General features: G+C 37.7%; 1 protein-coding gene across 14 annotated transcripts in view; it reads right to left on the bottom strand.

Annotated features, from left to right (window-relative positions):
• Nucleotides 1-27043, bottom strand: part of CHL1 (cell adhesion molecule L1 like) — a 199830-nt gene that overhangs the window by 142626 nt on the left and 30161 nt on the right. For 13 of the 14 annotated variants that reach the window (XM_045051871.1, XM_006928940.5, XM_023249977.2 and 10 more), the window contains one exon: nucleotides 7502-7581. The exons of the other annotated variant lie outside the window; for it this stretch is intronic. The gene's annotated coding sequence lies outside the window, so the exon portion shown is untranslated. The remainder of the gene's footprint in view (nucleotides 1-7501; nucleotides 7582-27043) is intronic. 14 annotated transcript variants of the gene reach the window in all.

Below are 27043 nucleotides of genomic sequence, written 5' to 3'. Positions count from 1 at the left end.
AGGGAATGATTTGAGAAACCAGCCATAATGGGAAATTAAATGTCCCACCGAAACACTTTAAAGGCCTTTTAGCAGAAGAAACGTGCGCTATAACGTTTAATCTAAGATAACAGAAACTTCTAAAATGTGTATTACAGAAATGTAAGTAAAGTTGCTAAAAGGTAGAATTGTGTTTCTCTTCAAAGTCTACTTTCCCTAGCCAGCCAGGGTATAGGCTTCCCATAACTGTACTGAAATTTCCAGCTTTAGATTAGTATGGGAAATCATTGGTAGTTAGACCAGGAAGCAATCTTGAAACCATTTAATCTAACACCCCCCATTTAATGGAAGTGTGAAGTTAAAACTCAAAGTAACGAAATGATATCCCTAAAATCATAGTGCAAATCTGGGCTAGTCCCTGGGTAAGGATGTTAATGATGATGGTGATGAGGGTTGATGATAATAGTGGTAATGATGGTGATGATGATGATGATGGTGATGGTAGCTAACATTTATTAAAATAATTTTAAGATAAGGATTATGATCAGCAGCTGAGGCTCAGAGAGGTTGACTAATTTGTCCAAAATACTCAACTGAGAAGTTTCCAAATAAGGCCTGGAGCTCAGATTCTTTTGGCATTAAAATCCATTCTTTTCAGCAGTAACATTTAAGCACTGCTCTCGACCCTGTCGCTGGACTGATTCGCCACCACCACTGCCCTCCCCCACCCTAACATAAGTGAAAGCATGTTAATAAACTTCTCTAATGAAATGGATCCTCCTTACTTTCCGTCTTGTCCAGTTTACTTCCCATCTCTGATCAGGTACCAATTCTTTCAGAGAAGCCTTCTCTGATCATAGATCAAATCTACCTTTGACTCTCCTTTCTAGCATTTATCAGAGCAGCAATTTTACATGTGTTTGCATGATAATGTGATTAACATGTGTCCACCCAAATGAACTGTAAGCGTCATGAGGGTAAAACTGTGTTTTACTTTGCTGCTGTATCCTCAGCCCAGTGGCTCTCAACAGTTAAACAAAAGTAATTGTTGGGGCACCTGGGGGGCTCAGTCAGGTGAGCTTCCGACTTGGGCTCAGGTCATGATCTCCTGGTTTGTAAATTTGAGCTCCACATCTGGCTCTCTGCTGTCAGCACAGAGCCCACTTTGGATCCTCTGTTCCCTTCTCTCTCTCTCTCTCTCTGTCTCTGCCCCTCCCTGGTTCTCTCCCTTTCTCAAATGAATAACTTAAAAAAAAGTAATCATTGAATGAATGAATGTTTAATTCCTATAAATGCATGAAGCATCCTATATTAGACAGCTGGGAAGTCATTTTTTAAATTAACTTATTTATTCTTGACAGAGAGAGAGATAGAGAGAGAGAGTGAGCAGGGGAGGGGGCAGAGGGAGAGGAAGAGATACAGTCCCAAGCTGCCTCTGCACTCTTCATCATGAAGCCTGATGCAAGGCTCCACACACAGAGTTCCGTCTCACCAACTGTGAGATCACAGCCTGACCTGAAACCAAGACTTGAACGTTTAGCTGACTGAGCCACCCACACACCCCGACAACTGGGAAATTACTGATAAGATTTATTTCATTTTCACTGTCAGTTTACAGATGGCACAAGTTTATAATGGTACAAAATACCATAAAGTACAGATCACAAGAGAATAAAATGTATAGGGATATTGTACACAGTTAAGGAACTAGCTACACTCACAATATGTACTGAGACATCAAAAATCATGGAAGAATCCATTAACTGCTTAAAGAGATGCTAACAACTCGCATGTTAACATGGACTAAATCCTGTGACCCAAATTAAATTCAACAGACAATAGTTTCTAAAATATAAAATTATTTACCTGCTGTGTGCAGTTGTGAAGAGAATGTTAATACAGACACGAAAGGGCTACAAAACAAACAAACAAACAAAAAAAACTACAGCGAACAAGTACTGCCTGGTGTCATTTTGCAGATAAGTTATTTTAGCCAACAGTGCCATCCACTCACCACTTCAAAAGTAGAACATAAATATACTATTTAAAAAAACAACCCCGCAAGAGCCATTTTCATTTTTCAAATCATGCAAGCTATACTCAAGAAAGGGAGATTATTTTGCATAGTAGGCTTTGATGTATTTCTTCATTTCCTTTCCTTCTCTTGCTTTCTCTTGCTTTTTTGCCAAGAGTGTTGTGGTATATGTAAAGGCACTAATATCTGATCTTTGTGCATGAGGCTTCCTTCCACTGTAAGATCATTTGACAGGCTAAATTAGCCTTTGATCAGAGGCTTTGATTTACTTCTTAATTCCCTTCTTCATCACTAGTCTCTGAAATGTGTCTGCCCCTCTGCCCTCCCCAGTTCAGTTGGTGATGGCAGTGATGTATTTCATTGGTTTGTTTCTTCTCTGGGGCCTCAAATATTTGCAAACGTGTGCAGTTCAATAAAAAATCCTCTTTAGGGGAGATGCCTACGATTTGTGTCAATGTTATAGAGGATATTTTTCCCCAACATGAATTGCCTTGGGGCAAAAACAGCATTTTGTGGAGAAAACACAATTTTCGCTCCTCAGCGGATTTCACTGTAGGTCATTTGTTTGGCTGTGCTACGTAATTTCATGGACATCTTATTTGTGCACTATGTCATGTTGCTACTTGAAAAATCCTTTCAAATAACAATGTAAGGTCCAAGGTGTCCATTTGTTAAAAAGATCACATAAGTTTTCTTGGGTTTCGGCGTCTCTTTGTCTTGAATATTTTAATGGTCATTTTACGTCAGCCTTCCCTCTGCAATGACATAGGCACTGTTTTCCTACTGACAAAGGACTCTGCCTTCTGAAATTGCCAAAATAGAAAAAATAAATTAAAGAAATTAGAAAATGGCTGTAAGACTGAACCCAACCCTATTAAAATCTTAAAAATCAACAGACTGGCAGTTACAATAAAAATCTGCAAAGCAATCACAGACCTGGGCTTAAAAATAGAATTTTTCACACAGTGCTCATTCTACAATCATTTAAATGATTTTGAGATGCCATTTCCCTAGTGACTTAAAATCTCCCCATAGCACTTTAACAGCATATCAGTATATCCTAGCTTCCCTTTGGAGCCCTCACTGAGTTTTCATGCCTTGGAGATCATATTTATTTGTGTACATGATTTGAGTGAAAACAAATCCAATAAGACTCCAGTTGAAACAAACGTATTTTTGGCACCTCAATACTGATATTATGTATGCAAATTGGAGGTGGTCCAAAGAACAGCCAAGAGAATGATGAAGGGAATGGAGTGCTTGGCTAAGAAAGAAATGCAAGGCTTCTGAGTGTCCCAGAGTGGGTAAACAACAATAAAGGAACATAACAGCCTATAAATATTTAAAAGGTGTAAACATCAAATATGGATAGGAATGATTAATTCTGGGACAAGGGCATGGAGGTAGTCTTGACGTGCTTATAACCTAGAAAAGAAAGAGGATACTGTTCAGTATCATCACTCTGAAATATGAAACATTAATTATTCACACAAAATATTTAGCAGCCAATGGAATCTTACCACTTTTGATTATCTCATTTCAAAAGACGCTAAAAATTAACAGTTATTCTCAAGAAGAGAATTTTTTCTGAGTAGGTTGATTTTACTTATCTTCCACTTAGGCTTTCTTGAGAGAAATTTCCGTTTTGCAAGACACTCAACAATACCTCATGCTTTTACTTCCTAAAGGTCCTGAAATGAGTTAGCCATATACCGATGATAAAACCAGGTCTCAACCAGCTAACAAGGGATATCAGAGAGAGGAGAGTTTAGGGAACATTAAAATTCATCAGAAAACAAGTCTGAGACTAGAAACTCCTAACAAGACTGCCTAGATTACAGAACCTAGAAAAGCAATCCTGGAATTTACCACAGAAGGTGTTCAGGTATCATTTCTCAAGGTAACGTTTTCCTCCCTTCATTCTTCCTTTCTTTCCCTCTCTGTCTTTATAGAGCATCCGGTATGTGCTAGGTTCTATGCTCAGTATTAATAACATGAATATATATTTGAACAGCACATTGTCCTCAAAGATGTATTCATAAGACAAATGTGTGAACAATTAATTGCAGTTGAGTTGAGGGCACGTAAACACAGTTTGAACAAGACACAGGGAGGATCATCCAAGTAACTTGCATTTGTGCAAGGTAATAGGGTTCTCCAGAGAGACACAACCAACAGGATATACAGAAAGAAAGATATAAAGAGATTTGTTATAGGAGTTGGTTCGCATGATATTATAGAAGCTGAGAAATCTCATGATCTGCTGTCTACACACAGGAGAACGAGCAAAGCCAGCGGTGCAATTCAGTGTGATTCCAAAGGCCCAAGAACCAAGAGCCCTGATGACCACAGGCAGAAGATGGGGATTCCAGCTCAAACAGAGAACAAATTCACACTTGCTCTGCATTTTTGGTCTATTCATTCAATGGTCCTCAATGAATTGGATGATGCCCACTCAAACTGGTGAGGTAGATCTTCTTCAGTCAGTCTACCAATTCAAATGCTAATGTCTTCAGGAAACAGACTCACAGACACACCCAGAAATCATGTTTAACTAGCTATCTGGGCATCCCATAGGCCCTGTCAGGTTCTGTCAGGACACAGAAAATGCACCATCACATGCAGTGTATACAGCACACTGCACTGAGATCATTTCTAAAAGGAAAGGTTGTTATATCTTATTCTCTCCAGAATATAGGAGCCAAGCCCTGACATAACTAAACATAGGAGTGGTCTCTGCCAGTGGATCTGGAGGTCATTGGAAAATAATACCTTTATGAAAATGTCACAGGCCAGCAAGGGGAGGCAGCTAGAATCTTCTCTCACATAATAGCACTTTGCTAAGACCTAAATGAAAACAGTACTCTCTCTTACATCCTAGAATATGCAGCCTAGTCTTTGATAGAATAGAACCCACCCAGGCCCATAAATCAGTAGAAGGAAGAGAGCAAAGAGTGCGTAGAGATAAGCACCATCAACCAGCCTCAGCAGGTGACCCAAGGTGACACACCATATTTAACAAAGCACATGTTTTTTCGTGACCTTCTGCTACAAAAACATAGTCTCTGTCATTCAACTATTTAAGCCTTCTGTTAGGATATATGGATAATATCATCTTTTGATTAGTTATACATAGATAATGAGTGTAATGTATAAGTGAACGCATTAATCTGTTATGCCCATACTCAAATTCATAAAATTTCTAACACTTAAATTGTAGCTTGTGCTGTGAACAAAAGGTTAGATAAATTAGGGTATTAAAAAACAGCAAAATTAGTATTCACGTATTATAATCTAACCAGACTATTGGGGATTATTTCACTCCACTTTTTTTTTCAAGAGGCTCTTTTGGCTTTTGGGCAAGGGTGTTCCAAATGAAAAATTTTCAAAAGAAATTTAATGCTTAGGGGCACCTGGGTGGTGCAGTTAATTAAGCCTCCGGCTCATGATCTCACGGTTCATAAATTCAAGCCCTGGAATGGGTTCTCTGCTGTCAGCAAGGAGCCTGCTTTGGATCCTCTGTCTCCCTCTCTCTCTGCCCCTCCATAGCCTCCCCCCCCCCACCATTCTCTTTCTCTCCCTCAGAAATAAATAAACATTAAAATCTTTTTAAAAAAGAAATTTAACGCTTAAATGTGGAGGGGTGGGTGGAGGATGTCCAAGGACTTTAATTCTATAAACACTTCCTGGAAGATACATAGATGAATTTTTAAAGCACCACGATGTAAACTGATGGCAAGGGAACTGGTTTTGTAAAATTGAATAATTTGATCAGTCATCAAGAAAAACACAAGAAAATGAACGTAACTTAAAAGAAATAAAGGGAAGAGTGCAAAGCTAGGAGTGAAGAGTTGTTTTGCAGGTTGCCATCCATTTTCACCATGTCAAAAGACACAGTTGTTAACACATCATCATGAGACCACTACAATTAAGGTTTCTCACAGTAGTGTGATAACAACTTTTTCCAACTGTAATACCTTGGACATTGTATTTCATCCTTTAATTTCAGAAAAGATTTACCAAAGTTTCTTATAAACCAGAAATTCACTTAGGATGAGACCATACAGTGTTTTGACACAATAAGTGTACCTCATTGCCAACCATCATCAAAGGATTTGACTAATTAGACTTCAGGAAGAGTTTTCTCTAAGAATATGAGTGTATATAGCAAATGCTTTTTAATCTTGTAGGAGGCCTGGAGATTATATGGAACTAGAAACTCTATGCAGTGTAACCCTCTTGGATTAAGCTCCAAAGGAAGGATCTAAACATAGTAGAGGAACAGAACCACTCAAGTGAATGAGACAAAGGGGCCAAATTTATTCAAAGAACACACACACACACACGCACACATACACGCACATGCACACATGCACATGCACATGCACACACACACATGCACACACACGCAATTCCCTCCTAGACTTATTCTTGGAGTAGTCCCTTATTCATTTAGAAAGCCTCTCCTGGTTACCAAGCAGTAAGTATGTTAACAATGACTCAAAGTCACGGTGTTTCATCTGTTACCACACGGTCTTCATTATTTTACAGTTACTAAGATCCCAGTTTACAACCAGCATATAGAAAGACCGCATGCCCCAGATAATATCTTAATCCTTCAGGAGCACATATTACATTGATAATGAAATGTGCTCTTGAGAAAGTAAGAATAATATTATTCTTTCATTTGTATCATCATGGGAAAAAATACCATTTTTTTCCCTTAAATCACTTTGTCTTTAAAAACTCATAATGATAGTAATTGTTGACATTTACTGAACAGTATTATGGGCTAACCACAGAGCTAATAAGTGTTATCAAAATAATCCAATTTAACCTGTACCTACAGGCAATCACAGCTATTACTCAAATTCTACGAATCAGGAATTAGAGATTTAAAAGAGGTAACTAACTTTCCCATAAACACATCGTTGTGTGCCTGGCCCTTGAAAGGGGATTTTTCTCACTCTTCCAAACTTTTTGAAATTAACTACAATTCGGTCTGGTACTGCACAAAGAATGTGAAAAAACTCCAAAGGAGGATTCAGGTCAGATTTCACATTGATCCAAATCCAAGGGACAGTTACTGAAGCTGAAAGCCCTCCAGACCATGAAGGGGTAAGCTCTGTTTGACTGACGAAAATACAGGTTTTCTCACTAAAACTTCAAGCCCCTTAAACAGCTGATCTTCTCAGATCCCAAAGGTGCAATTCATTTTCTATAAAAAGATGACGTTTAGGTAAATACCAGGATGCAACTTTCAAATATGCCAAGAGGTCAGCTAAGGGAAAAATAACTCTTAGTTAAGGGCTTCGCCCTTTCAAAAATAAGCCAGCATTTTAATAAAATTTAAAACAACCACCACCACCACCCTCACAGGTACCATACCTGGTCCATGTCCTCCGGCTATACTCTTCTACTATGCATTGCATTAATTAAATGCATTCGAAAATGCATAAAGCAACTAATTAAGTAAAATATTCTTACCAGTAAGCTCAGTTCCCCTTAGTTCCACTACAGTATGTCTGCAGTATTAAGACAGGGTCATTGTTTGCAGTTTACGGCACCTAGAGATAGATTTGAAAGTTATAATTATGGAGATCATTTTCAGCTAAAAATCATTTACATTTATGTTTACCTTTTCCCTGTTACAAAATACTGGTTTAATTTTTCTTTCTCTCCACCCCTCAGAAAAATTCCCAAATGCCTAAACAATAACAATGCTCTGTTGCTATAAAAAGACATCTTGCAGATTCCTGTCTATGAATAAATGAAGCCGAGGGGGCAGACACACAGAAAGCAGTCACGTAATTACACTTCTCATTGAAAAAATTATTGACATGTCTTCTCTCACAAATTCAAGTATTTTGCAACAGACCACAATTTGTAGGAATTTCTACTTGGCAGTCCTCCATGAACTGTTTTTCACAATAGCCCCTTGCTTTTGTCTGAGGCTGTGACCAGTATGTCAACATAAAACAGTAGAGACTAAAGCGAGGAGAGCTCTCTGGAAATGCTCTCCAGGATTGGAACTCTATGAATTACACAGTTAACATAAGCTTTTAATTCAAGAGACCAGCTTTCACCCAGGTGTGATAACTTCAAGGCTCCCATCTTTTTAAAAATCAACGTAAATAAATAAAAGTATTTCAACCAATATACACAATCACTTCACTGTTAATTGCTGGATGATTTGACAATTGGTCCCCAATCCCTAAAAGATTGCTTATAAGCCTTTTTATCATGTCCCATGAGTACACCTTGAAAAGCTAAGATTTTCTGTTGAGCATAAGGACAGTCAAAAAAGTCAAAGAACTGGTTTTGCATGCCAGTTGTCGGAGCTTAATGAGCATCATTCAGAAGAGCTAAATTCCATGTAGTAATTCTAACTCATTCTGAAAGAAATTACTAAAGATAGTTCTAAAACTACAGTATTTTGGGTCCTAGGAAAAAGAAGAATGGTTAAAATATCTAAGCAATTCACTTGCTTTCTTTGCATTATTTGACAGTATCTTTGGCCTTCTTCCAAAAGCTGTTGCCAAAAAGTTATAAACAGATTGCAAAGCCTCTACAGAGAACTTCACACCAATACAATGAAAAATAACTTCCACCCTGGCAAGTGTAAAAATAGTCCCTACTGCTGTCCAATTGACCAAGTGACACACTGCACAGACTGTGCCCTGTATACTCTTGTTTAGTGACCTCATTTCGATCCCTTTAGGCCTACTCCTGGCACCATTATTATCTGCATTATTATAACACACAGAATTGTTTATGGAAAACTAACAGCGCATAAACAACATTTAATATGGCTCCTAACCAGTGGGTCATTGGTATGTAATGTTAGAGTATTACTGTGTTTACTAAGTTCTACCAGGCTACTGGAAGTTTGACCTAAGTAGAGGAGCAGGGGGAGCCATCCTCATTTTCCTGTGTCCAGAATCTTCTATGCGTCACGACAGTCATTCAATAGGGAAAAGAAGAAATGAAATGTTTGCACACATTGATACCAAATGGGATCTGCTGATTGTCCTGCCCCACTTACTGAGGCTGAACTTAAATGATGGGACATAGGATGTCCTCTATATTTATCCCAGTGATAAAAAAAAAAAAATCACAAATTGGGTATATTCTACGGCTAGAGAGCTGTAGTTCCAATATTACGTCTCTCTGAGACATCACTCCAAAACCCATCCATATCACGCAGGTACTATAGGTGGCTCTTCCCAATGGCTCTTACCTTCTTAACACTGTCAGTGACACCCATGACAACAGGGATCAGTGCCTGCACTGAATTATCCACACTCTCGCTTAGTATTTTCAAGACTATTGTTAGGCATTAGGCATGAGGCTGTAGCTACTGATCAAACTTATTTGTATGCTCACAGCGACAGCACATGCCTGCTGAGCTCTCATCTGCTTCGTTCAACTCTGCTTGAGAAAGCATTCCCATTAATCATGGATATAAGTTCTCTGCAAGTAATCCAGTCAACGTGTGTGTGTGTGTGTGTGTGTGTGTGTGTGTGTGTGTGTATGTGTGTGTGTGTGTGCGGCATTGGTGTATATAAGGAATTATCTCTTATTATTAGGTCTCCTTTCATTATTTCATATTGTAGGTATAAGAGCTCTAAAATAGGGTACATGGACAATCCTTTAGAATGCAACAATTATATATATATATATGTATATATATATATATATATACACACATATATATACATATATAACAAATAAAAATACATATTATATAACATATATTTGAAATAAAAATATATAACATATATTTGAAATATTTAATACATATTAAAACATTTATGTTGATATTACAATATCTATATATACATACATAAGTATACATGTTATTTTAAAATCATCTTATTTCTTGTTTTTTAATGTTTATTTATTTATTTAGAGAAAAAGAGACAGAGAGTGTGTGGACAGGGGTCAGGCAGAGAGAGAGAGAATCCCAAGGAGGCTCTGCACTAACAGTGGGGCACAGACCATGAGATCTGAGCCAAAATTGAGAGTCAGATGTTTAACACACTGAGCAACCCAGGTGCCCCTATCTCATTCTTTTTAATTCCTGTTTTCTTAGAGTAACATTTGGCACACTATGTATCTGTATAATTGGGATATACATATATTGGAGGTATAAGCTCAAACATTTTTAATGATAAGGGTATACACACAGACACAACAATACAACAGTCTAAGAAAGTGTCTTTCTCATTCTACTTTGATCATATTACAAGATATATTATCCTTTGACTTTATTTAACCTACAAGCCTTTACCCTTCCTTCCACCATCATTGATACAGATACCAATATCTTATTTTTTTTATTCTTAGAGGATAGTTGTTTGTTTCTTTTTCCAATGTCCCTACGCTTCCTCTACTTAAGATATTTGAATAAATATACCTACCAAATGCAAAGGGAGGATTGATAGAAATAGTGACAGAAAAATCTAAAGAATTTTGAAGTATATTAAAACAAAATGGGCCTTTGACCCTTATATTTCCTTTTTACTGGGGAAAGAAAGAAGCATGAATGAAAAAAAACATGTAGTTTAGGTACATCAAATTAAACTGTACTCACATGAGGAAACAAAACACAGAAAGGGAGAGAAAGCACCCTAGAGGAGAAACAGAACTTGCTCAAAAGCAAGAGGCGTTAAGGTTGGATGAGGCTAGTCCACTCAGTGAAAAGGATACTTATGGCAGCAGCTGTGAATCAGGTAAACTTGGGTCCACATGCCTTCCTAATATGAACATCTTGCTGCTCTGACGTTATTTAGTATTAGAAAATAGTACTTTTCATACAACGTGGCTCCTAAAAACCAACCAAAAACTTCATCAGGTGCTCAGCAAAAGAAATGGCGATCTCTTCCAGTCGTGGAGTAAAAGTTGGCTGCAGAAGAATTACTCACAGATAATAGGTAACTTTTCTACACGGCACCTTCCTAGCATTAAAAAAAAAAAATTCTTTTTGGAGCGCCTGGGTGGCTCAGTTGGTTAAGTGTCCAACTTTGCCTCAGGTCATGACCTCACGGTTTCTGAGTTTGAGCCCCGTGTCAGGCTCTGGGCTGAGAGCTCAGAGCCTGGAGCCTCCTTTAGATTCCATGTCTCCCTCTCCGTCTGCCCCTCCCCCACTCATGCTGTCTCTATCTCTCATAAATAAATAAACTTAAAAACAATTACTTTAGAAGGGTGCCTGGGTGGCTCAGTCAGTTGAACATCTGACTCTTGATTTAGGCTCAGGTCATGATCTCACAGTTCTTGACTTCGAGCCCCAGGTCTGGCTCCGTACTGACAACGTGGAGCCTGCTTGGGATTCTCTTTCTCTCCCTCTCTCTCTGCCTCTCCCAAGTTCTTTCTCTCTCTCAAAATAAATAAATAAGATTAAAAGGAGCTTCAGCAGGGGAGAAGGGTAGAAGGAGAAAGAGAGAATCTTAAGTGTGGAGATCGACACGGGTTCGATCCTAGTGGGATCATGACCTGAGCCAAAATCAAGAGTCAGATGCTCAACCGACTGAGCCACCCAGGCTCCCCCCAGCCTCCTAGCGTATGTTTAAGGTGAATTCTCTTTACTCACTGAATTTATAACACATCATATGTAAACTGCAAATGCATTGTAGATAAAATTAACTTGAGGCCAAATGGCTACTCCTGCTAGGTTTCACTCTGTATTTAACACAATGAATCTTGAGTTCAATAAGGGCACATTTTGACTGTTACTGTAATTCTAGCGTCACTGCCTGGCACCATAATGAAGGTTAATAAATACATTTTGGATGGATTAATGAACGAATGTATGAAAGCTACACGTATAAGAAGTAGTAGTACTTCACAGTTACTCAAGTTGACAGTCACAGGTGTGAATGTCACACACCATTAGAGGAAGTGGTCCCATCCTACTGCTACTGTGCCTATCAAAAGGGACACTGTAACACGGAGGAAAAAGAGACAGAGAAGCTGAAAATAAAGTGAGTGTGTACTTATTCACTGTGTGACCTTAGGCTAATGACATAACCTTTTGGAACACCAACGGTCTCATAGGCAATAAGTGATAATGGTATCTTTCTTGCAGGATAGGTGTGAGGGTAAGGACTGATGTGTATAAACTGCTTAGCTCAGGGCTGGGACCTACAAGGTATCCAGTAACCGGAGGGGCAGCACAGAAGCCCATAACCACCCAGAGGCAGTCAATGAGGCCAGGAGGAGCACTTAATCACAGAGACACCCTTCAAACTCAGCCAACATGAGAAAATCACGTTCCCCCAAATGGTGACATAGGAACGTTGACAACTGCTATAGAAGCTGCAAGTGTGAGCAGTTACAGGTCCTACTCTCACAAGACAGAGAAGAATTTTTCTAATAACGTTTTTTTGCAAGCTTGTGAACTCCTGAAGGCCAGAAAAACAACAAGAACAACAACTCTTTTTCCTCCCTGGTACCCAAGCACAGTGGCTGTCAAATTGTCAAATACTGGTTGCTTAATAAATGTACAATGAATGAAAATGCCTATTCTATATATTTGTGTGTGGGGGGGGTGGGCAGTATATAGATGTATTTGGAATCAAGAGTGACTATTTTTTCATTTTTTCTTTCTTTTAAGTACCTAATCTCAATTAATCTTCAAACACTGGGGTTTTTTACTGAGTTAAAAAGTAGACTGAGAGCACATCAGCTTTCTGTCAATATTTGGGTCAATATTCTTAAAAAGTTGGGATTGAAAACACCTTCCTTTCTGTCATCAACCAGCATCTGCCTGACAGAAATGAGTTCTTGATTCAAATCAGTAAAGTCCATGTGCTCAAAATGTGCACCAAGATGCTCAATTCAATTTTTTAGAATGAATATAGTATCTTTTAAAAAGAAAATGATATATGATGCACCTAATATTTCCTGGAAAATAAGCTGGTAGTATAGTAAAAATGAGCACACAACAGAAATTCTTCAATATGCTTAACATAAAATGATGTACAGTAAAATAAGAATCAGGAAAGCTATGATCAACAGCAAAATTTGTTTTTGGATATTATTTATAAGCAAAACTTGACACAAGCAGTATGAAAATGTTGAATTTGCTCCTATCAATACCTCTGAATGAACACTCTGAAAGAAACTAGTCTCTATTTCAGATTACTAGTTTCAGCATGTGTTGACTCAAAAACAATTACTGACCCCCTAAGAAGGGTCATATGTGATTTTCTTCTAACGTTAATTGAAGACATACTTTGTGCTGCATGGTGTGCTAAGCAATTTATCTGTTATCCACAAGTGACCTCTAAGTTAGGTACTACCGACGCTAATTTTATAGAAGACGCAATGAACTTAAATAGATTGGAGATCACAAGATCTCATTGTGTACAAGATCACAATGAGAATGAGTGGCACAGCCATGATGTGAACATGTCGATGTAACTCGGAGCCCATGTCTTTATCTACTCTAGCCAGACTTCCTTATTGCATCATTCGTGTAATGTACCTTGAGTTTGAGAAAAGGACTACATAGGAATTACTTCTCTATTTACTTTTTTTTTAAGTTTATTTCTTTATTTTGAGAGAGAGAGAGAGGCAGAGTGAGAGTGAGAGTGAGAGGGGGAGAGTGAGAGAGAGAGAGAGAGAGAGAGAGAGAGAGAATCCCAAGCAGGCTCCACACTGTCAGCACAAAGCCCAATGCAAGGCTTGAACTCACAAACCATGATCATCACCGGAGCAAAAATTACTGAGCCACCCAAGCAACCCTGTCTCCTACTATTTTAAAGACATATATCCAAATGTGTTAAGGAGCATCATGTAGAGAAATTAGCAAAGGATATTCCAGGGTAAGTCAGAAGACCCAGTGAATTTTATTACTAGCTCTATCATTAACACTGCTTATTAATGGTTCAGAAACACTGCTTTCTTAACCAGTTTAGGTCTCGGTATCCTTACTTACAACATGAGAATGCTAACAATTTTTTTACAGTTTCTTTTGGCCTTCAAAGTTTATGATTACTGGGGCACCTGGGTGGCTCAGTTGGTTAAGCGTCTGACTTCGGTTTAAGTCATGATCTCGTGGTTGTTGAGTTTTAGCCCCACATCAGGCTTTCTGCTGTAGGCATGGAGCCCACTTTAGATCCTCTGTCTCCCTTTCTCTCTCTCTGCCTCTCCCCTGCTGGTGTTCTGTGTCTCTCTGTTTCTCTCAAAAATAAACAAACATTTAAAAAAAGTCTATGATTACAGGAAAAATTAGTCTCATAATGAAGCTGAAAGAAAGGGAAGGGCAACTAAAAAAATATTCAAGAGGCTGGAGTCATGAACTCTAATACAAGAGAAGATTAAATGATTAGAAATCTTTAATGTTGAAAGATGAATACACAGGACAGACCAAAATGAATAAGAATCTTGAAGGATACAGGAGAAGTGAATATAATTATATGTTCTATAATCTTGGACTGCTGAATCTTGAAAGAGGAGAGATCCCTCAGAAATAAATTGAGAACAAATCATATATGATAGAACTTTCTTACTACGATAGGTTATAAACGTTAAAGAAATATCTAGCTTCCAGAAAGTTGATACCTATTTTTTGGCAAGTGTACTCATAGTTTAACAAAAAGTAAGGTTTATACCCTACTTTCAGAGTATTTGCAACTACCATTTGAGAACATTGTGAAGAACAAATACACCTCTCAAGAATCTTTCCCTTCTCAGGGCACCTGGGTGGCTCAGGCGGTTAAGGGTCCAACTTCGGCTCAGGTCATGGTCTCGCTGTCTGTGAGTTCAAGCCCTGCGCCAGGCTCTGGACTGACAGCTTGGAGTTTGGAGCCTATTTCAGATTCTGTGTCTCCCTCTCTCTGCCCCTCCCCAACTCATGCTCTCTGTCTCTGTCTCTGTCTCTCTCTCCTCTGTCTCTCTCTTCCTCCAACAAAAATAAATAAACATTAAAAAACATTTTTAAAAAAGCAAGAATTTTTCCTTCTTTATGGATGGATGGCTGACCCTGAAGGACCTGGATCTGACCAATGGTATCAATTACACTCAGGAACTCAGGAGTTTTGAGCCTATACCAGAACGTAGCACAGAGCAGGTGATCAATAAATATCTGCATGAATGAATGAGTTCTGCTACTTCCTAGCTTTATCACCTGGGGAAAATTATCAACTCATTTTTTTGCAATCAAATGTGGACATGATTTACTCCAATGCTATTTGAGAGGTGACAATTGTCGTTGTAGCAGAATAGCCTCAGGGTGATAGAGAAGGACCTGAGGGGCATGTATAGGGCACTGGCCCCACAAGGCACCATCTGGGGTCTTCGAACCATGAATACTGAGGGAGCAGAACAACACTGGAGGCCAAGTTTCAACCACATTACCTGGTCAAATCACAAAGTGTGGACTAGAACCCTGTAACACAAAGGGGGAAGCCCTTGTTTTCCAAATCATACAACTTAAAAGTCCCACCTGCCAGAGGCCAGAGGCCCTCTTAGGGACCTGCTCATCCCGTTTGTCATCTTGGTGTCTGATGGGCAGGGGCATTCTTTGTTTTCTTAATTCTGTTGAGAGTAGTATTAGTATCAAATGAAATCATGTCTGAAATGGTTTTGAAAGTAATAAGCAAAATGCCAAAGCTTTATGTTAAGAGTAAACTGAATAGATAATCTTTTAGATCTCAATGAGCATCTAGCTCTGATTTTATATTACTTTCCAATGCAATTGTAGATTGTCTCCCCAGGAAGTACAAAGGTCCATAACAAATCTGCAATTCTGCACACAATCAACTGAGGAGTATTCTGCTTTTGTGGAAGATCCAAAATGTATATGATGATAATCTCAGATACCAGAAAAGCAAAGGTCCTCTGACTAAATCCTGATCAAATCAGTTGGCTGTGGACAAGTTAATACCAAGGTCTGGCTCATTCAGTAATGACAATAGGATACATTTACATGGGGTTTGCTGTATGCCAGGCACTCTTCTGTTTTATGCTGTTTTTTAATGTTTGTTTATTTTTGAGAGACAGAGTATGAGCAGGGGAGGGGAAGAGAGATAGGGAGACACAGAATCCGAAGCAGGCTACAGGCTCCAAGCTGTCAACACAGAGCCTGAGGCAGGGGTCGAACCCAGGAACCTTGAGATCATGACCTGAGGCGAAGTCAAATGCTTAACTGACTGAAACACCCAGGTGCCCCTTTTATTTTATGAATTCAATTTATCCTTACAACTCTATGAGGTAGACAAAAACGTTCTGTCTTTAAGTTCCTCATTTTAAAGGTAGAACAACTGAAGCACAAAGAAGTTACATATTGTCTAGGATTGCAAAACCATTTCCCCAGGATACAGCTTTTTAATTGTGATAGTCTTAAATACTGCCAAAGGCATTGTAATAGCATCAGAACACTTTTAAACCGGACTCTTGCTCTTTAGGCTGCAAGCGTAGGCAGACATGTATTTTCAATCATGATTAAAGAATGGAATTCTAGGTCATTAAAAGTCAAACTCAAGTACATATATCTTGCAGGCACATTTAGGTATGAAAACCAGGTAATATAGCTAACACTTTCTTTTTAATTTTTTTATGTTTATTCATTTTTGAAAGACAGAGAGAGACAGAGCACAAGCAGGGGTAGGGCGGAGGGAGAGGGGGGCACAGAATCCGAAGCAGGCTCCAGGCTCTGAGCTGTCAGCAGACAGCCCAACGCGGGGCTTGAACTCACTAACTGCGAGATCATGACCTGAGCTGAAGTCGGACACTCAATCGACTAAGCCACTCAGGAGCCCAGTAATACTGGTAATACTTTCTATCTGAAAGCATGTACAAGGTCATCTTTATTCATTCATTCAAGTATTTATGACTTGACTATTCTGCATCTGGCACGATGGTCAAGGCACACCCATGAATGGAGAGCCCTATGTCCTAGAAACAGGAATTGTCTAAACAAATCCAATCCCAGGATATTATTCCCAATTTCCTGCTTGAGCCACTCCACCTGCTGCTTTAGTCAGAGTATTTGCTCAAACAGCTTTCAAGCCCTGAGCAGTCTCTACAGTTCTTGCACCACTGGCTTCTGAGCCTCAGAATCTCTGCTTCCCCCTCATCTTCCCCAAAGCATGCCTAGGGCTACACTCAGTAACTCTCCCACAGAACAAGACTAAGTTTCAGTCCTCTGTCCACCTTCCCAGTATTTTTCAGTACTGTCTGTATTTTAGTCTTGATAGCTACTTACGATCGCACACCACAGTGAACCCTAGGAGACAAATAATTTACAAGTGGTTTTAGTATTCCACCAATGAGAAACTCATTTTTTACTTATGAATTCATGTTAGAAAGACTTTGAAGGAGATGGCAATTGGTTAAGATGGATAACTGTGTGGGTTAGGGTTTCTTTTTTTTTTTTTTTTTTTTTGATTTATCATAAGAGTAATAAATGTCTACTGTAGAGATCTGGTAAAATATAAATAACTATGTATACACACACATACACACCTATGCATGTATTTATAAAAAATAAATATATATTTATTACATATATGCATATATATTTAATAAAACAAAAATCATCTGTCAAAGTTAAAAATTACTAAGTGCATTTCCTCCCCCAGTTAATATATCAATATTCAACTAGTGCTATAACTACACATATACACACATGTATGGATATATATACAAATACGTAAAAATCATATACTGCATATCTGTACAAAACTATATAAATGTTTTACCTTACTGAATGATCTAACATACCATTTTATGTTATTCTGTTTAAACCAGTCTTCACACAAATAGAAAACCTGCTTGAGTTTAAACATATTGAGATATGTTCAAACGTTAATGTAAAATCATATTTAGTCAGTGTAACTTATAAAACTAAATTTTGGTAACAACCTAAATGCTCAGTAGTAGAGAAATAATTAAGTTCCTAGAATATGACTGTATTAGACAATTTTGTAGGTTGAAAAATTGTGTTTTCAAAGAATACTGAATGCTGAACTTTCATATAATATTAGATGAAATAAAATACCACAAAATTTTATATGGAGTATGAGCTCAGTTTTGCCAACAATAATCGTATATATCTACAGCTTTGTGGGAAACAACACTGGAATAAAGGGGCAAAGAGAGATTAAAGATGATCTAATTTAATAGACACTTTTTAATGATCGTAAGTTACCTTTTGCATCAAAATAAACATGGTAAGAAATAAAACCCTTCCCCCTCCCCCCCCCCCCCCCCCGCATAGTTATTTGGCAAGGTATGTAAATGAGCCAGTTTATGAAACTGAAAAGGAAGTAATGGCATTCTAATGCCAGAGGGGGCACTAGGGGAGAACAGGAGAAGAAACCAAGAAGCGCAAGAAAGCAAGGCATTCTCAGGTTTAGAGGCGAAAGATGAGGGCAGAGAATAGAAAAAATAGACATTAGACTGAAAAACTGAATTGCAGGGACAGTGTGAACAGCTCTGAATGTCATGCTTAGATAATTAAACTTCATCTTAAAAGAGAAGAGCATTGTGGGATTTTAGTAGGAAATGACAAATTCAGATTTATGTATCAGGATGCTAACTCCAGCTTATATGTTGGTATTCTCAGATAAAGCCAAGGTTTCAAGGGTGCTGGAAGTCTTGATTCAATAGGAACTAAAGAGAATGGGGATAAAAGAAAAGCCTGAATTGATTCAGTCTAAGATAATGAGTTCAGCCCCTACCTTAGAGGAAAAATTTTAAGTGCTCCTTGGTTCCTTTCAAAGAAGGTCCTTGAGTGGAGAAGGGAGCAAAATAGCTTAGAAAATTCCAGTCTAAGATGTAAAGTTAAATTATGGTAACACAAACACCAACTCTGGTACTCACTAGCTATACCCCTGAGTAGGTCACAACTACCATAAACTTCTGTATCATCCTTTTTTTTTTTTTTATAGGCAGAGAGAGTGCTCATCCCACAGAGAAGGGGCAGAGGGTGGGGGGAGGGGGAGAGAGAGAGAGAGAGAGAGAGAGAGAGAGAGAACATGCATCTTAAGCAGGCTCCATGCCCAGCGTGCTTAACCTACTGAGCCACTCAGGTGTGCCTACATCTTCCTTTCTTTAACTGGGGCTAACAAAATCTGCCTCACCACCCTCAGAGAGTGGCAGTAAGTGTTTGTAAATGGTAAACCACATAACAGAGATAATGTCAATGAAATCAGTATGTCAAAGCAGTATGTTAACTGAAGCGTTATTCATAATAACCAAGCTATGGAAACAACCTATGTGTCTGCCAATGGACAAATGGATAAAGAAACATTGATCACACACACACACACACACACACACACACACACACACACAATGAAAAATAACTCAGCCATAAAAAAGAAGGAAGTCCTGCCATTTTCAACAACATGGATGAACTTGGAGGACATATCACTACTGAAATAAGTCAGACACTGGAGAACAAATACTATATATGATTTCATTTATCTGTGGACTCTATAAAAGTCAAACTTACAGAAGCAAAGAGTAGAGTGGTAGCTGCCAGGGACTTGGGTAGGGGTGCTGATAGGAAGATGCTGGTCAAAGGGTACAAATTTTCAGTTATAAGATGATTAAGTTCTGGGGAACTAATGTAGAGCAGGGTGATTACCTGGTTATTATCTGGTGATTACTGGGTTAATAACACTGTATTGTGCACTTGAAATTTTCTAAGAGAATAGATCCTAAGTATTCCCACCATACACACACACACACACACACACACACACACACACACGCACACACGCACACACACACCCCAAAGGTAACTACGTGAGGTGGTGGATGTGTTAATTAGCCTGATTGTGAAAATCATTTGGCAATGCATATGTATATAAAATCATGTTGCACACTTTAAATATACACAATTTTTATGTGTCAATTATACCTCAAAGAGGTTGAAAAAAATAAAATGTTTCACTTAAAAATAGATAATGTCTAACATAATTATTTTATATACACTAACTTGCAAATGGAAAGTTTGTTGTGTAAAAAATACCTAAGTGCAAAACCTACCTTGTAAAACTGAAAATAAAGAGCTAATCAGCAGAGCATGAATAAATTACTCAATAATTTAAAAAAATCTAAAACTGCAAAAAAGAGATGTCAAAAGATGTCTAAAAATTGAGGCAGACTAGTTATTTATTGATAGACTCTAAATGTTAGTCATTGATAGACTCTAAATGTTAATTAGTTATTGATAGACTCTAAATGTTAATGTTAATAATATACTTATTTATTATAATAAAATGATAATTCCTATTAATTTTAATGCAGAAAAGATTGTGCAATTCAATGACAGCTGTCATAATATCTTTATGTAGACCAAATCAAAATAACTAAGTATGAAGACTCCAGGAAACTGTGTGCAAGCAGAATGATATACAAACACAATGGTGTTACTCAAAAGACAGAATTAATAATTTGTAACAAGCTGCCGATATGTGGGTCGAGCCCACGATTCCCCAGTGCTTCCTCACGATGAGCTCAGTACATGGGAGATACCAAAGTACTCCCCAGTTAGAGAGATGAATATGTGAATTCTAAGCATAACTTTCTGGTCAACCAGTAGGGGTTGCCATGTCTTTCATTCCTGCCAAAAACTGATCAGCAAATCTACCAGAAATATAAGGGATATCCACAAATTTTAGACACGAAGAGTTGAATATCATTAGTGATGCTGTGAAAAATATTTATTTAAACAAAATTTGCATTGGGCTCAGGAGGTTGAAAGTACAGTTGAGGATAACACTGACACATTTATGGTGAGATACATTTGTGGTGATGGACAATAAGAAATAAAATCTAAAGATACACTGTCAGTTGAAAATGTCAATTAACATAATTTTTTTAGTTATTAAAAAACAACATGTAGAAAAATACTATATTTAATGCAGTTCTATTGCACAAAATTTCAAAGTTCACCTACAGGCTATGTCTGTTTCAGTTTTCCATAAGATTGTAATTGATCTGCAATTAGCTACGTATTTAAAACAAAAGAGGACTAGATGATGGTGGTGACGGTGGTGTGGTGGTGTGGAAAGAAATAAAGAAAAATCTGCCTTAATTATGGGAAATAATCATTTAAAAAATTAACAGTGGGAAAAGTTATGCAGATCACCAATCTGCATTGATCTTCTCCCTCAGTAGAATTTCTGTTAGACAAAAACCCTTGGTAAATATAAACCAATATGCTAAATTCACTCTTCAAGTATCCAATACTTCCATAATACAAGTATCCAAAACTTCCATAATGTGAAATGGAAATTGGTGATGACTCATCTAGCTAAGTGGTTCGTAACCCCATTAGAATCACAAACACATTGGAGAATCTAGAGAAAGCTAATGGCTCTTCCTCCAGAGGCATACACCCATTTTCATGCATACGATGTACTGAAGATGGTTTCAAATGGTTTCAAAATTTAACTCTCATTTGGGTTATTCAAACTACCCAAGACCAAGTGCAATGTAAAAAGCAAATATGCAGCCTCCAGAGAACTAAAATATGTTGTAATTGCTAAATCAAATTGTATTGCAAACTACCTATAAGAGTATAACACCTTATATTTTATAACACTCTACCAAAGATTTTTTTTCATGTAATCCTTGAAACAAGTTTGTGTTAATTTGTTAGATTTATTTAAAAATTAGGAAAAAATAAAATGCAGAGGGTTAAGTTACTTCTTCAGTGTCACACACAGCAAGTGACAAAGGTCAAGGGTAGAAGCCAGTATTGTGATTCCAATTCCAGTCCTTTCTCAACAATGTCATGACCCACTTTCTATGTCAGAAAAACAGTGGTGTATACTTTGTGAAGTTGTGGTTTAAAATGACACAAAACAAACTCAGTCCTTTCCTATGAAAGAAAGTCTTTTTTTTTTTTTTTTTTTTCCCTCAAATTATCAGTTGGTTGTTTGCTATGAACCAATGAACAAGCTGGGAACCAGTGCTTCCCTGCTTGGGATTTTGTCAGTTTTAAGCTTTTGCTTTCATCTATTTCTGTTTAACGTGACACAGAAGCGTGAGAGAACCACCACTTCCTTAGTCTCTTCACATAATCCGGGCATCATACAGGAGCTTAAAAGATATTTTATTCCGTTCATTTTATACTGAATGCTTCAAATTTATTATACAAGAGATCCTTTGATTCTTCAGAAGCAAGCCCCTTTTTGAAGTTCTGGTAACAAAGTGTTTAAGAGGGTTCTTCCAAGAGGGTCCAGTTGGTCACTCAGCACACATTTTAAGTACTCACTTTGTACAGTTCCTTATTGGGTCTTTATAATGCAGCAGAAACTCACAGTGGGGGAGAAGGGAGAGGGAGGTTCCACCCAAAGCAAAGCAAAACAAAACAAAGGCAGCAAAAGCTAAGAGGTGTTCAACTCTTTTGCTGGAGGAACCACAATGATATGAAGGGAGGAAATTTTTATCTAATGGAGTCTCGAATTGGGGGAGGAAAGGGGCACAGGCAGGTACTTGATTTGCAAGTCCAAGACCAGAAAAGTGTAAAGATTAAAGCCTAAATTGCACACAATCAACATTATTTTCTGTTTTCTCAAAACCACACAGAAGACAACAAAATATATTCTCAACCCAGTTACAACAATCCCACTGAAATCCCAACAGACGTTTTATATTCACAAAAAGTGGACAAACTCTAGTAACTGAGAGCTGAACTAATTATCTGGAAAATTCAAGCAAAAAGAAAAAAAAAACCTCTTTCTTTATTCCTTCCATATCAACAAATACTTCAAGAAATACGAGGCTCTAAAGATCTACATATTCGAGAAAATGGACTGTTCTGAACAGCCTGCTCTCCTTTGGACATTCACATTCTTTGGTTTTGAGAAATGTAATATTTTCAGGTTACTTCTTACGTTAATCATTCACTTAGTATACGAATTAGATGCAACTGAATTGTTTCTGTATTCTAAGGAATATTTGGGCAACTTATCGATGGAAGCATGGGGAAACTGGCCTGTTAGAGAATGCTTTGTGAAAGGCATTTTCTTCTGTCATTTTTTTTACACATCAGTGCTCAAGATTAATAAAGTTTCTGAAGGACGTAACAATTAGAAAATAACATTAGGAAAAACTTTTAATAAATTATACCAGGCATGAAACATGTTGGTAGAAATTATAATTAACAAAAAGTGAAATGTTACACCACCTTAAAAATAGAAAGCAGAATTTCCTTAGAAACAACACACAGGGCTAATGCAAAAATCAATGTTCACTGTGCTGGCTGCTTGCAAAATTACACAATTAATCCTGTGTAAACTAACCTATCAGCCATGTGCACTGCAGGATTCCTGATAACTATTAGGCTGCACAATCTATTTAAGAAAGAGAACTTTAATGAGATCCCATGAGAATCTAAAAATTTAAATCACTTTTTTTTCTCCCTAAAAGAACATTTTTACTCTATTTAATGGACATTACTTTCCATATCTGATACACATATGGTCAGATCCACCATTAAAACAATCATCAGGAACCAGAAAGATAGCCCCTCTTGAGTTTAAAATATGCTACTGAGCTGATTTCAAAGTAATAGAGGATTTAGAGCTCTACATGACAAAAATGCTACCTTATCTTCCTCTTGGCTTTGATAGCAATCTATTGCTATCCTATGTCACTGGGCCTCACAAGGCCTAATCAGCTACTCTAAAACTGTATTACCATATAATATACTCCGTGAAGATACGGAGTCCCATGTGCATTCAGTTTATGTAAATTATAATCTGCCTAATTCCACTACAAAAATAAATAAAGTAACCACTTAGGCACGATCATTTTTAAAATACTGCCTCAGTGACCCACGTACATATATGTATACAACTGAGTATATGTAAAAATGTCTTATTCATGGGTAGGTATCCCACTGAATGTTTAACACCTAAATAGACAATTTTGCCTAGTTTAAACAGAAACACAGTTTATATTTTTCTTTCTGGTGATTGGGGTAAGCCTTTAAAGGACTTGTTTCACTCTTAGACTGCATGTAACTCCATCTAAAAGCATGCCACCTGGACAGAGACTCAGTGATTCTTCAAACACTCCCCTGTGCTTTCATTACATACTTAATTGAATCTAAATTCCCTTGAAGAAAACATATCATTATTACTACTACCCATTCCAATACCATCATTAAAGTTGGTCTCAACTCTTCTTCTGAGTTCTGATTCTTTAACCTTGACAAGCAGTGATAGGGTAAGTCCATTCAGGCATCATTTGCCTGGATCCCAAAGCTGTGTGCCAAAATAAATGTATGCGTGGATGGATCAATCTATCAATTCACTGATAGACAGATACATCAGGGCATTAGCTATAAGAACTCTAAGAGTGGAAACGAGAAATCCTGTCCATCATCTTCCCTGAGCCAGTGTGGACGGCTAAAAGAAACGCAGCCTGTGCCCACAACCTCCCTTGATGAGCAGTGGCTGGTTTCTTGTGCTTTGGTTCACTGCTGGAAGCAAACAGCAGAATGCAGATACTGTAATGAAATCACTAATGGGAGGCCCAAAGTAATGAGTGCAGGTATCTCCAGGAATAGACAGATGGGAAAAAGTGAAGTAAGACAAGACAGGGACAATCCCAGAGGAGAAAACAATGTAGATGGTGCAAAGGAGAACAATTTGCCTACCAGGCTGGAAGGTCCCTAAGCACTAAAAAAAAGCCGACATTTCTGCTGTGACTCGTCAGCACTAAAACTGCAGTCAGTGTCCACACATGCTACTGTCTCCAGAATTCGCTCTATTTCTGACTGCATTTGATTTCTATTCCATGCCTTTTGTTTCCTCTCTCCACACATCTATCACCTACTGTATATCAAAGTGGTACAAACCTTTTAGACCTTATTTCCACATCATAGTGATTAAGAATGGGAGAGAAAAGACGGGGTTTTTTGTTTGTTTTTCTCATTTACCTCAGAAGCACAACAGGCTCCCATTCAGTCCTAGGCACTAGCTCTGGCATTTATGCAGCATGGCTCGAATGCTACACACATACACAGGGCTATTCTAGACCCCAACTTCAGGTCTAATAATAGATCATTTCCTCTCTTCCTATGTTTCTTCTCATATAACTTTTCTATAAAAAGTTAGATAGTTGGGGCGCCTGGGTGGCTTGGTCGGTTAAGCATGAGACTTCAGCTCAGGTGATGATATTGCAGTCCGCGGGTTCGAGCCCCACGTTGGGCTTTGCACTGACAGCTCAGAGCCTGGAGCCTGCTTCAGATACTGTGTCCTCCTCTCTCTCTGCCCCTCCCCAACTCTGTCTCTTTCTCTCTCTCTCAAAAATGAATAAGCATTACAAAAAAATTTTTTTAAAGTTAGGTAGAAAAATATTTTTTAAAATGATTCACCAGACAACTTCCTGCTTAGTTTTAATAGATAGGCATTATTAGGTGGTAGTTATTAAAGAAAAAATAAGATTGATACGGTGGGAAGAGGTGGACAACATTTACACATTTTCAACTCTGGTAATAACTGCTACTTTACTGTATGACATAAACATTGATTTTACCCGTGAAAACTCCTGGTGACATTATTTACCTGAAATAATGTGCATGAATTAAACTGATATGCATTTCAGTTTTCACCAAAAATTTTCTCTATTTTCAACAAGAAAATATTTTGACAAGGACTAAGATACACTTCTTGTGATGTTTTCAAAACTCCTATGTGAAGCCTATCAGAAACCATCTACTTGGATTGTCTACTACACATTGGGGAGAGGAGGAAGCACCTTGAAAAACTACAAGCACTATAAGGTACATTTTTTTTTTCTCTAAGAAGTCATAGAAATATTTCCATTTTGGGGCATCTGGGTGGCTAAGTCAGATGAGCAGTTGGCTCTTGAATTCGGCTCAAGTCATGATCTCAAGAGTTGAGGAAATCGAGCCTTGCATCCAGCTCCGTGATGAAAATGCTGAGCCTGCTTGGGATCCTCTCTCTCTTTCTCTCTCTCAGTCTTTCTCTTTCTCTCTCAAAATAAATAAATGGGTATTAAAAAAAATAAGAAATCGCAATCACTCTCTTGATTTTAGATATCTAGAGAAGCACAATCACTGTTTAGTTCCTAGAAAATGGTGGTGGTGTTTATTATGTTTGTCTGATTGTGGGACTGTCAGTGTGTGCATGTGTTTAAGATACTGAATTGTTTCATGTTTGACCCAGCTTTCACTTTGGTTTTATGAACAGTCTTATAAAGAAAAGAAAAAAAAAGATAGACTTTAAGAATTAGGATCCATCCTACTGGATAAATCTCTATATTCATTTTCAGACTTCAGAGATATTAAATTTGGCATAACTCTAAGGATCAAATAAAAGACAGTCTGATATCCTGTACAACTTCCATCCTGACCCATATTCCTCTACTTATTGTCTTCCTATTGAGTTGGACTGGAGGCTCTCCAAGGTAAGTGTCACTCCAATTCCTTACCATTTTTCCTGAACTGAACAGACTTGGTATCCTAAGTGCTCGATACTGCTTGTTGAATGAATAAAAGGTTTACGAACTTAATATTCTAGTCAGTTAGTACCTGATATAGTCCTTTTGAGTTCTTTAAATCAATTTTTTTGCATTTTTATCCCACTAAATTCTGCTGTTTAATGTAGCCAATATGGTTTTTGATAATTCAGTGAATCTATTAATATTAACAAAAGCAACAAGCATGTATTTAGCAAAAGCTCCAGGCCAGACACTGCTGTGACAGTTTAAAACATAGTTCATTTAGTAATTGCAACAATCTTCTGAAATATGCACTATTTTTCATTGATGATACAATGCAGTTACAGTACAAAAATACCACATTCTGAATAGATTACTACCTTTAAAAAGTGGTATAGTGTCCACACAAAAGTTATTTAACCCCATGGGTCAATACATAGACAAGGTTTACCTTCTAATATTAATTTTGTAATGGGGATTTGTATTCCCATAACACTTCACTTAAGTATCACTATTTTACATCATATAGTGATAGTGATGAACCAAAAGGTTTTCACCAAAAGCTTACTTAATTTCATGGATATTTCAACC

The sequence above is a fragment of the Felis catus genome, chromosome A2 (assembly GCF_018350175.1).
Source record: "Felis catus isolate Fca126 chromosome A2, F.catus_Fca126_mat1.0, whole genome shotgun sequence".
NCBI classification, from domain to species: Eukaryota; Metazoa; Chordata; class Mammalia; order Carnivora; family Felidae; genus Felis; species Felis catus.
The sequence above is the reverse complement of the archived record's forward strand: the minus strand, read 5'-3'. Positions and strand labels throughout refer to the sequence as shown.